A 14,208-nucleotide genomic window follows, 5' to 3' on the forward strand; every position below is an offset into this window, starting at 1 on the left:
CCAGTCTGACACTGTGTCAGTCTTCATGTCTTTTCCATTTTTTTCTCAGATTATTAATTTAGTCAAACACATAAGTACATGAAATGTCATTGTAAGTATTCAGGGTACCTAGGCATTGTACACTTGTGGCATAAGTGATGCAAATAAGATACATATTTATGAAAAATTCTCTGGCAGAGTGTTTGGCTTATCTAAATTGCAAAATCCATGGTGTTCCAAATACTAGCCCATTTAGGGATTGAGGATTTGTATATGTGCACACATCTGTACATCACAATTTGTAAAAAATATAAATCTCTCATTTCTAATTTTACAAAACAGCATCACAAACAGTACCACCTCACAATCACTATACTTATTGATTTCTGTTTTATATAGTGTGGATCAGGAGAATTTGTTAAAAGGTAATTTGCGAAATTCCATGGAAATATAAAAAAAAATAACCTCAATGATTTCTGAAAGTCGATGTTCTTGAAAAAGAGAGACTGTTTTTGTACTCAGTAATACATACTTCTGGTTGTCTATTTTTTCTTACTACAGTATGTTAGAGCTTGTATAATATTTTTTCTGCAGTTGAAATTTAGGGTAAGGGTTAAGCTGGCCATACACCTACAGATTTGTTGTCAGATCTGGCTGGTTGGAATGAAAATCTGGTAATGGATGAGAGCAAATGACAATTGACCATTTGCTCCCAAACACTGGAAAACAGACAAAAATGGTCAGACAGACAAACTGGTTAAATCTACGTCCGTTTTTGTCAGCTGTCATTTACGCTCATCCATTACCAGGTTTTCATTCCAACCGTCCAGTTCTGACTATAAATCTTTGGGTGTATGGAGCATTAGGTTTTGAACTATTACACATGTTAAGACTGGAGATAATATTTTTAATGGTGATTCTAAACTCGCTTGTTTCAATGAAAACACTTGAAAGAGCAGAATTCCCTCTTTGAAAGGGTCTCTTGTGTTTCTGGAACAACCATAGTTTGACATACAGTACAAGCTATTTCATTGCCTCTTCTATTCAGACTACTAGGTAGTCTTGAGTTCACTATTTGCTTCTTTAATAAAATAGGATGCTGAGTACTGTACTAGATCAAAGTACTGTACATTGTACAAATAATAGGTGTGCTTGTTCACACATACTTTCTTGATCATACACAGAGGGTCTATAATTTGATAATCACTTGTTTTTGTTAAATATGAGGACTTACTGAGATTTGTATACTTTCAGTAAAGAAGACCCCAATCTGCCTAGCACTTAACAAAAAACTGAGCGAATATTATTTAGCAATATTATTTTTACTAAAATAATGTGAAAGAGTGTTTTCACAGCCTTTTCACATTATTTTAGTATAACGTAAATGTACAAAAGGGCAATTGAATGTGAATTCACAAAATTCTCCTCCAAGCCCTAAAAGTTAGCATATTTTTAGTAACCAGATCACATTTCCCATATTTGTAATGGGAAATGTGATCTGCTTCAGATTTTCTAAATTCTGATTGGGAAAAAATACCGGAGGAAGCCCAGTGATGAGAGCACTATCATCAAGTGGCATTAGTACTTCCCACCAGTTTTCCTACTCTAGCTCATTCTTCCCTGCTTGCTTGCTGGCAGTGAGTAACCTTCTGTCTGATAAACCACAAGCTGATCACTAAGTAAAAAAAAAAAAAAAATGACAAAAAAACCCTACTTACCTGTTCCCAGGGTCCAATGATCAGTGATCGGTGAGCTAAGTTTGGGGAGGGAGAGGATTTGCAGGGACAGAGCTGTCTGTGACGTTCTGTCCCTATGTGTGATAATTGAGGAATTGTATGTATTCAGTTATCGCAATGCAAATATGGCGAATTTATCACATCCCATCTAAAATGCATCTTGTGATAAATATGCCCCTAAATGAGTACTATAAAGTCACTCATCTAGGCTGTTATCAAATCTGGCTCTAACCCTATCTATTGTAGTTTCATTGTTGACAGTCTTTCTGTTCAAATAAATCATTAAATCTTGATTCTTGGTTAACATTCCTTACTGGGTTTATTATGATTTTGTTTCTAAATAAGAATCATGATGTTAATTATTGAAATTGTGAATCTGATATCGGAGATCTATATTTGTGATATGCTAGTAAGATGAATAATTAATATTTCAGTGGTTTCACTTATCAGATTCTCCTGAAAAGACCCTTGCATAGAGTGACATGTGGCTGAATATTATGTGTGTGTTTTGTAATCTCTCACGTTCTGCTAAATTAGTAGCAGATTTATTGCCAAGACAAATATAATTATGCTTGTCATACTTTGGAGACTTGGATAATAACTTTATATTCAGAATGGCATACAATTAAATGTGACTTGCATTATTAGTAAAAAGTATGACATACTGCAGTTTCTGGAAGATTGCATGGTTTGTTATATTTATACTCTGCAGTAAGAAATTTCTAGTGAAAATCATATATCACTTATACGACACATGACAGAGACCACAGGTAATGTTAGACACCACTCTGTGAGTGCTGCACCATCAGGAGAGAATCAGGGTGGTCTGCGATCTTTTCTCTGCTTGTGTTTCACTGCAACATAAATGAGCTGACTGATTTTACACTAAATGTGACCCCTACTTCCCACAATGCTTCTGTCTTGCTTCTTACACAATGTCTAAATTAGGATGCTTGTTTGATTTGTGGAATTTCTTAAATGGGAATGAAAGTACTTTTACCAAGCGGTGAGATGTTAAAAAATAAACAAAATAAAAACAACTGTTATGCTTAATGCTAATGTAATATTTAGTATACTTCCTACGTTTATATACAAAAGTAGTTGATTAGTTGTATTTCTTAAAGTAAGATCATTCTGTTTCACACTTTATGGCTGGTTCAGAGTAAGTACTACGGTACACCAATCCGCATAGAGTGTCTTGTGCAACATCACTCTGTGCATGCCTACGAAGCTCACACATTTTCTAATGTAGTGCCGGAATAGCCAGTTTCCTTTGCTGTGAAAATATGCAGACTGGTACACATAAGCATATATGCCTGAGTAAGCCATAATATTTATGCGTGGTCAGAGGCAGATGCAAATTATGGATAGCAAACTGTTTGTGATTGACTAATCACAATTGCAGATAACCCTGACTGGTGCTTTCTTCATTGCTTGGGCGCATGTTATGTTTCTCTAGGAGCATTATAGCAGTTTTTTTCTGGGTGTGGTATGGAAGGTAGATAGTAACTAGGTCAACAGTGTCTAGGTCGACCACTATTGGTCGACAGAAACTAGGTCGACGGGATCTTTATGTCGACATGGTCTAGGTCGACAGGTCAAAAGGTCGACATGAGTTTTTTATGGGGGGTTTGTGTCGTTTTCTCCGTACAGTGACCGGGAACCCCAATTAGTGCACCGTGTCTCCTCGCATGGCTCACTTCGCTCGTCATGCTTCGGACAAGGAGCCTCACTCTGCTATCACTGCGCTCGGCACAGGTTACCGTTCCCAATTGTAGTCCATGTGGATTGTTAAGTATGAAAAGGTTCAAAAAAAGAAAAAAATTGTGAAAAACTCATGTCGACCTTTTGACCTGTCGACCTAGCTACTGTCGACCAATAGTGGTCGACCTAGTTACTGTCGACCTAGTTACTGGATCCCATTTTTTCTGTATGCAGTAGAAAGCGTTGTTTGTGATGTATTAGGTTTTTGAAGTTTTATTGATCCTTACAATGAATGCATAAATTGAAAGCAAAACAAATGGTTAAGAACATGGGTGCAGATGTATATAACCTATTCCAGGTATAAACTTGGTAACAACTATGCTTCTGGTGTTGTCCTGCAACTATAAGCCTAATTCAGAGATGCACATAAATGTGTTATTTATGTACATCTCTGATGTTTGCAGATCTGCGCATGTGCAGGAGCCACAGTTTCTGCTATGTCTATCTCCGTGCCCCAAAAGCCACAACATGACTGATTTGCTGCTGACATTTGTCGACGGCGGCACAGACCATTACAGAAAACTGGGACGTATTGGACCTGTTTCCTGGGCTTACTGAAGCCAGTGTCTGCATCCTTGGATGCAGGTTCACTGGCTCCGGCAGCATGATTTCACCGGATGTCCTGAGTAACCTCAGCGTTATTAGATATCTGATGACTGCGTCTTTAGATGCAGCATCAGATCAGAGACGAGGATATTGGGCGTCTTTTTACTTAATACACCACCTAGGCTTTTGTAGCACAGCTGATGCATACAATTACGCAGCAGCTGTGTTATAGCGACCATCTTGACATCAGGCCCTAATCCTATAAATAGTTAAATGCTGTTTTAGCAGTAGCGTAGTAGTTTATGCTAGGAATTAAATTAATGTGTCATATTGGTATCCACTGCTAGGGTGGAAAATGTTGCACGCCCTTATGGAATGGTGGGTTCCTCGCTGATTGCTTCTTAGCCCAGGAACACAGTTATATAGCCAGCTACTGTATACACCAAAATGGATATACAGTACCAAATAAGTAAATAAACTTCGGGGTGGAAATGGTATTTTTTGCCTAGTGTTAATGATTTGCATGACGGCCTTTCCCCAGATCTACAGACTTACCTTATTTTTCCACTTTTTAGAAGGTGGTGCTAACTGTACTTTAGCTTCTGCATTTACTAGTATGCCTCTAATACACCTGAGTGCACAATTATAAAGGAAAAAAAAAATCATTTAGAATGATTAAGCTGAAATTATTTTCTAAGGTTAATTAGTTTCATTAGATTAATCAATGTAAATTTCAGGCACACCGCATTTAGAAATAGTCAGTAGACCACTTAGAGGCTATTCTCACTGCTGCATTAGTATGTAGGGAAGTTGTGATCTATTATGCGCTTGCATGGGAACGTCTCTTTCATTGTGTTAATGGGGTGCCATCTGAGGATTTAAAATAATAAATGTTAGAGAAGCATGTTTCTGTGACATTCTCTTACCTCCTTGACATTAAATATTTCAGTCTTTAATAAAGTTATGTGTCTAAAGGCATCTATTGGGTCATTTTGCATGGCGCCATGGAGTTTTACACAATTGGCCAGAGTTCATTTAATGTCATATGTACATGTGATTATATTGTAGTATAATCCATCTATGGCATACTTACTATATGTACTTTTCTGTTGTACAGTAGATGTATCCTTAAAGTTACAGTACATTTTCCTCCATACTGTGTAATGAGGGATCTCGTTTGAGATGGGCTGATGTGCTCTTCATTGAATTTTATTGGTTGGTGTGTCAGAGATTGAATTATTGGACCAGCGATCAGGGTTATCGCATTCCATTCACTGCTTGAAGGAGGTGAGAACATGGTTTCCTTGTTTCCCAGAAGAAAACTTTAAAGACTATAGATAAAGGAAGAAAATAAAGTTTGAGTGAAGGTCATTAAGATAAAATAAAATGCAAAGTTATATTTAAAGAGAGGAAATAGAACATCCAGGGTCCAATTATTTAAAGGCAATACACTTTGGATCCCTAGAAACTGCTAAATGCTATTATATTGAAATCATACCCCAAATTAAAAGAGGGGGTGGTATTTTATTCACCTACTATCAAGGGTGGAAAACCATTATCTATATACCGTAGATGTGGAATATGTTGGTACCCTTCCCCAAAAAACCAGGAACCCATATTTTTCTCTGAAATAACTTGAAACTGACAAATGAATTGCTGCAATCATCCATCATTGTATATTCCATATTTAATAAAAAGCAGACTTTGAATTTCATTTTTGAGTCAACAGAATATTTTAAATGATAAAATATATGAAAATTGCATTGTCAAAAATGATGTGATATCTGTAGCCGTCAGTAAGACGTCTGCACCTGTAACAGGTAGTTTCACTCTTCCTTGGCAAACCGCTCCAGTTGTCTTAGATTTGATGGGTGTTTCCTCCAGACTGCATGTTTAGCTCTTTCCATAGATGTTCAGACCATGGGCGGGATGTAATGCGGTGCGATTTTTTTGCACACATACCAGCTCGCACCTTCTTGCATTTTGAGAAGGTGCGAGTTGGCGGCGCAACTTGCTAATGTAATGCAGTGTGAGTTTTTAGTAAAAAAACTCAACCTGCATGCGAGGTCTGGGGGAAAAACAGACCTGAAAGCTTGTAGTTAAATTGCACCTTGTAATGCGAGTTGCATTACAAGTAGAGATGTGCAGCGGGCATTTTTCGGGTTTTGTGTTTTGGTTTTGGATTCGGACGCGTTTTGTCAAAACCTCCCTTAAGAATTTTTGTCGGATTCAGGTGTGTATTGGATTCAGGTGTTTTTTTTTCAAAAACCCCTCAAAAACAGCTTAAATCATAGAATTTGGGGGTAATTTTGATCCTATAGTAAAATTAACCTCAATAACCATAATTTCCACTACTTTCCAGTCTATTCTGAACACCTCACAATATAATTTTTAGTCCTAAAATTTGCACCGAGGTCGCTGGATGACTAAGCTAAGTGACCCAAGTGGGCGGCACAAACACCTGGCCCATCTAGGAGTGGCACTGCAGTGTCAGACAGGATGGCACTTCAAAAAATAGTCCCCAAACAGCACATGATGCAAAGATAAATTAAAAAAAGAGGTGCAAGATGGAATTGTCCTTGGGCCCTCCCACCCACCCTTATGTTGTGTAAACAGGACATGCACACTTTAACAAACCCATCATTTCAGCGACAGGGTCTGCCACATGACTGTGACTGAAATGACTGTTTGGTTTGGGCCCCACCAAAAAAGAAGCAATCAATCTCTCCTTGCACAAACTGGCTCTACAGAGGCAGGATGTCCACCTCCTCCTCATCATCCGATTCCTCACCCCTTTCACTGTGTACATCCCCCTCCTCACAGAGTATTAATTCGTCCCCACTGGAATCCACCATCACAGGTCCCTGTGTACTTTCTGGAGGCAATTGCTGGTAAATGTCTCCACGGAGGAATTGATTATAATTCATTTTGATGAACATCATCTTCTCCACATTTTGTGGAAGTAAACTCCTATGCCGATCGCTGACAAGGTTACCGGCTGCACTAAACACTCTTTCAGAGTACACACTGGAGGGGGGTGGGGGCAACTTAGGTAAAATATAGCCAGTTTGAGCAAGGGCATCCAAATTGCCTCTTTTTCCTGCCAGTATACGTACGTACTGTCTGACATGCCTACAGTGATGCTGTCACTCATATAATCCTCCACCATTCTTTCAATGGTGACAGAATCATATGCAGTGACAGTAGACGACATGTCAGCAATCGGCAGGTCCTTCAGTCCGGACCAGATGTCAGCTATCAGTCCTGACTGCCTTGCATCACCGCCAGCAGGTGGTTTTGGAAATTGTATCCTTTTCCTGGCAGCTCCAGTGGCGTGAGAAAATGAAGGAGGAGCTGTTGGCCGGTCACATTCCGCTTGACTTGACAATTGTCTCACCAGCAGATCTTTTAACATATGCAGACTTGTGTCTGCCAGAAAGAGAGATACAACGTAGGCTTTAAACCTAGGATCGAGCACGGTGTCCAAAATGTAGTGCTCTGATTTCAACAGATTGACCACCTGTGAATCCTGGTTAAGCGAATGAAGGGCATCCACAAGTCTCACATGCCTAGTGGAATCGCTCCATTTTAGCTCCTCCTTCAATCTCTCCAGCTGCTGCTGCAAAAGCCTGATGAGGGGAATGACCTGACTCAGGCTGGCAGTGTCTGAACTGACTTCACGTGTGGCAAGTTCAAAGGGTTACAGATCCTTGCACAATGTTGAAATCATTCTCCACTGCGCTTGAGTCAGGTGCATTCCCCCTCCTTTGCCTATATCGTAGGCAGATGTATAGGCTTGAATGGCCTTTTGCTGCTCCTCCATCCTCTTAAGCATATAGAGGGTTGAATTCCACCTCGTTACCACCTCTTGCTTCAGCTGATGGTAGGGCATCTTCAGGAGTGTTTGCTGGTGCTCCAGTCTTCGGCACGTGGTGGCTGATGAATGCCGAAGGTGGCCAGTAATTCTTCAGGCCACAGACAGCATCTCTTGCACGCCCTTGTCGTTTAAAAAAAAAATCTGCACCACCAAATCATTGTATGTGCAAAACATGGGACGTGCTGGAATTTGCCCACATGTAATGCACGCACAATATTGGTGGTGTTGTCCGATGTCACAAATCCCCAGGAGAGTCCAATTGGGGTAAGACAATCTGCGATGATTTTCCTCAGTTTCCGTAAGAGGTTGTCAGCTGTGTGCCTCTTATGGAAAGCGGTGATACAAAACATAGCCTGCCTAGGAATGAGTTGGCATTTGCGAGATGCTGCTACTAGTGCCGCCGCTGCTGTTGTTGCTGCGGGAGCCAATACATCTACCCACTGGGCTGTCACAGTCATATAGTCCTGAGTCTGCCCTGCTCCACTTGTCCACATGTCCGGGGTTAAGTGGACATTGGGTACAACTGCATTTTTTAGGACACTGGTGACTTTTTATGACGTCTGTGTACATTCTCTGTATCGACTGCCTAGAGAAGTGGAACATAGATGGTATTTGGTACTGGGGACACACTACCTCAAGCAATTATCTAAGTCCCTGTGAACTAACAGCGGATACTGGACGCACGTCTATCACCAACATAGTTGTCAAGGCCTGAGTTATCCGCTTTGCAACAGGATGACTGCTGTGATATTTCATCATCCTCGCAAAGGACTGTTTGACAGTCAATTGCTTACTGGAAGTTGTACAAGTGGTCTTCCGACTTCCCCTCTGGGATGACAATCGACTCCCAGCAGCAACACCAGCAGCAGTAGGCGTTACACTCAAGGATCCATCGGAGGAATCCCAGTTAGGAGAGGACTCATCAGACTTGCCAGTGACATGGCCTGAAGGACTATTGGCATTCCTGTCTAAGGAGGAAATTGACACTGAGGGAGTTGGTGGGGTGGTTTGCAGGAGCTTGGGTACAAGAGGAAAAAGGGATTTAGTTGTCAGTGGACTGCTTCCGCTGTCGCCCAAAGTTTTTGAACTTGTCAATGACTTCTGATGAATGCGCTCCAGGTGATGTATAAGGAAGGATGTTCCTAGGTGGTTAACGTCCTTACCCCTACTTATTACAGCTTGACAAAGGCAACACACGGCTTGACACCAGTTGTCCATATTTCTGTTGAAATAATTCCGAAGAGGATTTTGACCAGGCATGTCAATGGCCTTATTCATCCCATGGACAACAGGTCTCTCCCTGGGTGCCTGACTTAAACAAACCACCTCTCCATCAGAATCCTCCTTGTCAATTTCCTCCTCAGCTCTAGCAACACTCATATCCTCATCCTGGTGTACTTCAACAGTGACATCTTCAATTTGACTATCAGGAACTGGACTGTGGATGCTCCTTCCAGCACTTGCAGGGGGCGTGCAAATGGTGGAAGGAGCCACCTCTTCCCGTCCAGTTTTGAGAAGGTCAGGCATCGCAACCGACACAATTGGGGATTTGTGATTTAGAAGAACGCACAGTTCTTTGCTGTGCTTTTGCCAGCTTAACTCTTTTCATTTTTCTAGCGGGAGGATGAGTGCTTCTATCCTCATGTGAAGCTGACCCACTAGTCATGAGGAACATAGGAGAGGGCCTTAGCCGTTCCTTGCCACTCTGTGTCGTAAATGGCATATTGGCAAGTTTACGCTTCTCCTCAGATGCTTTTAATTTAGATTTTTGTGTCATTTTACTGAACTTTAGTTTTTTGGATTTTACATGCTCTCTACTATGACATTGGGCATCGGCCTTGGCAGACGACGTTGATGGCATTTCATCTTTTCTGACATGACTAGTGGCAGCAGCTTCAGCACTAAGTGGATCTTGATATTTCCCTATTTTACCCTCCACATTTTTGTTCTCCATTTTTTAATGTGTGGAATTATATGCCGGTAATATATCTGGAATTAGACGGCAGTAATGTCTGGAATTGGATACCACTAGATAGATACCAGATACCACTGTGACTGGAATGATGATGACCTATGCACAGTGACAGGACACTACCACAGCACCCTACAGCGGCAAGATGCAGCACAAGACACTGGACTTCTAGTCACCACAATGCAGCACAAGACAATGAGTAGTGATACTGAGCACTGATGAGGATACTAGAACTGACACTGGGCAGCAAGAACAGCACTGGACTACTGTACTGTTGTATTATATACTGGTCACCACAATGCAGCACTGATACTGAGCACAGATATTGAGCACTGATGAGGATACTAGAACTGACACGGAGCAACAATATACAGCAATGGACTACTGTACTGTACTACTATATACTGGTCACCACAATGCAGCACTGATACTGAGCACAGATATTGAGCACTGTTCAGGATACTAGAACTGACACAGAGCAGCAAGATACAGCAATGGACTACTGTACTTTACTACTATATACTGGTCACCACAATGCAGCACTGATACTGAGCACAGATAATAAGCAATGTTCAGGATACTAGAACTGACACGGAGCAGCAAGATACAGCAATGGACTACTGTACTACTATATACTGGTCACCACAATGCAGCACTGATACTGAGCACAGATATTGAGCACTGATGAGGATACTAGAGCTGACACGGAGCAGCAAGATACAGCAATGGACAATTGTACTTTAGTACACTGGTCACCACAATGCAGCACTGATACTGAGCACAGATATTGAGCTGATATTTAGCTGATATTGGGCTATTCAGGCAGAGAACGTAGCCACGCCAGGGTTGGACTGGCCCACAGGGGTACAGGGGAAACCACCGGTGGGCCCCACTGCCTGTGGGCCCTACTCCTCCTCTAAGGATTAGATTCCAGACTGTGCACTTGAATTGCACATTATACATATTATCTACTGGGCATTGCAGTTATTAATCTGGTTTATTATCATGCATGCACTAACAATATTTACTATGTATATTTGTCATGGGGCCCATACCATGGTTAGCCAAGCCTCTGTGGCAGTTGACCACACCCCTTAGCATGGGCCTCTACCACTGCATTCCCCCGGTGGGCCCTCCATGCCCCAGTCCGACACTGAGCCACGCCCTCTCCGCTCAATCTACAATGCACGAGTGAAAATGGCTGCGACACGCGGCTCTTTATATGGAATCCGAATCTCACGAGAATCCGACAGCGGGATGATGACGTTTTGCCTCGTTCGGGTTTTGCGAGTAAGGCGGGAAGAACTGAGGCTGCCTCGGACCCATGTAAACCACGTGAAGTTCGGGGGGTTCGGATCTCGATGAACCGAACCTGCTCATCTCTAATTACAAGGTACAAATTTAGACAGAACATGCACAGATCAGTGTGATCCGTGCATGCTTCTGTATGGAAAAGTAAAGAAAGAGTTAAAAAGTTAAAATAAAAAAGATGTGCAGCTCCCCCCCAAAAGCATAACCGGCCGCGGTTAAACAACCAGCACCGGGCTCTTGGACTGGTCCTGGTTCCAAAAATTTGGGGTAACAAAAGAAGTAGGAGTCCCCCGTATTTTATAAACCAGCACCTGTCTCGACTAGCCAGGGAGGTAATGCAGCAGCTGGGGGACACTTTTATATAGGTTAGAGATGAGCGGGTTCGGTTTCTCTGAATCCGAACCCGCCAGAACTTCATGGTTTTTTTCACGGGTCCGAGCAGACTCGGATCTTCCCGCCTTGCTCGGTTAACCCGAGCGCGCCCGAACGTCATCATGACGCTGTCGGATTCTCGCGAGGCTCGGATTCTATCGCGAGACTCGGATTCTATATAAGGAGCCGCGCGTCGCCGCCATTTTCACACGTGCATTGAGATTGATAGGGAGAGGACGTGGCTGGCGTCCTCTCCATTTAGATTATAAGAGACTGAGAGAGATTTACTGGAGCTGACTAGGAGGAGTACTGTTACTGTAGAAGTGTAGAGACTGAGTGGAGAGAGTTTACTAGTGAGGACAGTGCAGTTTACTTTATAATCCGTTCTCTGCCTGAAAAAAGCGATACACAGCACACAGTGACTCAGTCACATACCATATCTGTGTGCACTGCTCAGGCTCAGGCCAGTGTGCTGCATCATCTATTATCTATATATAATATTATATATATCTGTCTGACTGCTCAGCTCACACAGCTTATAATTGTGGGGGAGACTGGGGAGCACTACTGCAGTGCCAGTTATAGGTTATAGCAGGAGCCAGGAGTACATAATATATTATATAGTGAGTGACCACCAGACACACAGTGCAGTTTATTTAATATATCCGTTCTCTGCCTGAAAAAAGCGATACACACAGTGACTCAGTCAGTCACATACCATATCTGTGTGCACTGCTCAGGCTCAGGCCAGTGTGCTGCATCATCTATTATCTATATATAATATTATATATATCTGTCTGACTGCTCAGCTCACACAGCTTATAATTGTGGGGGAGACTGGGGAGCACTACTGCAGTGCCAGTTATAGGTTATAGCAGGAGCCAGGAGTACATAATATATTATATAGTGAGTGACCACCAGACACACAGTGCAGTTTATTTAATATATCCGTTCTCTGCCTGAAAAAAGCGATACACACAGTGACTCAGTCAGTCACATACCATATCTGTGTGCACTGCTCAGGCTCAGGCCAGTGTGCTGCATCATCTATATATATTATATATCTGTCTGACTGCTCAGCTCACACAGCTTATAATTGTGGGGGAGACTGGGGAGCACTACTGCAGTGCCAGTTATAGGTTATAGCAGGAGCCAGGAGTACATATTATATTAAAATTAAACAGTGCACACTTTTGCTGCAGGAGTGCCACTGCCAGTGTGACTGACCAGTGACCTGACCACACTGACCACCAGTATAGTTAGTAGTATACTTATATTGTGATTGCCTGAAAAAGTTAAACACTCGTCGTGTGACTTCACTTGTGTGTTTTTTTTTTTTTTTATTCTATAAAAATAAAACTCATTCTGCTGACAGACAGTGTCCAGCAGGTCCGTCATTATATAATATATAATATATACCTGTCCGGCTGCAGTAGTGATATATATATATTTTTTATATCATTTATCATCCAGTCGCAGCAGACACAGTACGGTAGTTCACGGCTGTGGCTACCTCTGTGTCTCTGCACTCGGCAGGCAGTCCGTCCATAATTGTAATACCACCTAACCGTGGATTTTTTTCATTCTTCTTTATACATACATAGTTACATAGACATCTTCTCTTTATCAACCAGTCTATATTAGCTGCAGACACAGTACAGTACGGTAGTTCACGGCTGTGGCTACCTCTGTGTCTGCACTCGGCAGGCAGTCCGTCCATAATTGTATACCACCTAACCGTGGTTTTTTTTCATTCTTCTTTATACATACATAGTTACATAGACATCTTCTCTTTATCAACCAGTCTATATTAGCTGCAGACACAGTACAGTACGGTAGTTCACGGCTGTGGCTACCTCTGTGTCTGCACTCGGCAGGCAGTCCGTCCATAATTGTATACCACCTAACCGTGGATTTTTTTCAGTCTTCTTTATACATACATAGTTACATAGACATCTTCTCTTTATCAACCAGTCTATATTAGCTGCAGACACAGTACAGTACGGTAGTTCACGGCTGTGGCTACCTCTGTGTCTGCAGTCGGCAGGCAGTCCATAATTGTATACTAGTATCCATCTCCATTGTTTACCTGAGGTGCCTTTTAGTTGTGCCTATTAAAATATGGAGAACAAAAATGTTGAGGTTCCAAAATTAGGGAAAGATCAAGATCCACTTCCACCTCGTGCTGAAGCTGCTGCCACTAGTCATGGCCGAGACGATGAAATGCCAGCAACGTCGTCTGCCAAGGCCGATGCCCAATGTCATAGTACAGAGCATGTCAAATCCAAAACACCAAATATCAGAAAAAAAAGGACTCCAAAACCTAAAATAAAATTGTCGGAGGAGAAGCGTAAACTTGCCAATATGCCATTTACCACACGGAGTGGCAAGGAACGGCTGAGGCCCTGGCCTATGTTCATGGCTAGTGGTTCAGCTTCACATGAGGATGGAAGCACTCAGCCTCTCGCTAGAAAAATGAAAAGACTCAAGCTGGCAAAAGCAGCACAGCAAAGAACTGTGCATTCTTCGAAATCCCAAATCCACAAGGAGAGTCCAATTGTGTCGGTTGCGATGCCTGACCTTCCCAACACTGGACGTGAAGAGCATGCGCCTTCCACCATTTGCACGCCCCCTGCAAGTGCTGGAAGGAG

At 42.1% G+C, this 14,208-nt stretch overlaps 1 protein-coding gene and 1 long non-coding RNA gene across 8 annotated transcripts in view; one reads left to right on the forward strand and one right to left on the reverse strand.

The window, feature by feature from the left end:
* The window catches only part of COL19A1 (collagen type XIX alpha 1 chain), a 1,277,374-nt gene that overhangs the window by 112,879 nt on the left and 1,150,287 nt on the right, over positions 1 to 14,208 (forward strand). The gene's annotated exons all lie outside the window — the stretch shown is intronic.
* Positions 1 to 14,208, reverse strand: part of LOC134909657 (uncharacterized) — a 145,040-nt gene that overhangs the window by 84,103 nt on the left and 46,729 nt on the right. The window contains exon 2 of the long non-coding RNA XR_010175995.1: positions 5,119 to 5,356. This is a non-coding gene — a long non-coding RNA (uncharacterized LOC134909657). The remainder of the gene's footprint in view (positions 1 to 5,118; positions 5,357 to 14,208) is intronic.

The sequence above is a fragment of the Pseudophryne corroboree genome, chromosome 4, assembly GCF_028390025.1.
Source record: "Pseudophryne corroboree isolate aPseCor3 chromosome 4, aPseCor3.hap2, whole genome shotgun sequence".
Taxonomy (NCBI): Eukaryota; Metazoa; Chordata; class Amphibia; order Anura; family Myobatrachidae; genus Pseudophryne; species Pseudophryne corroboree.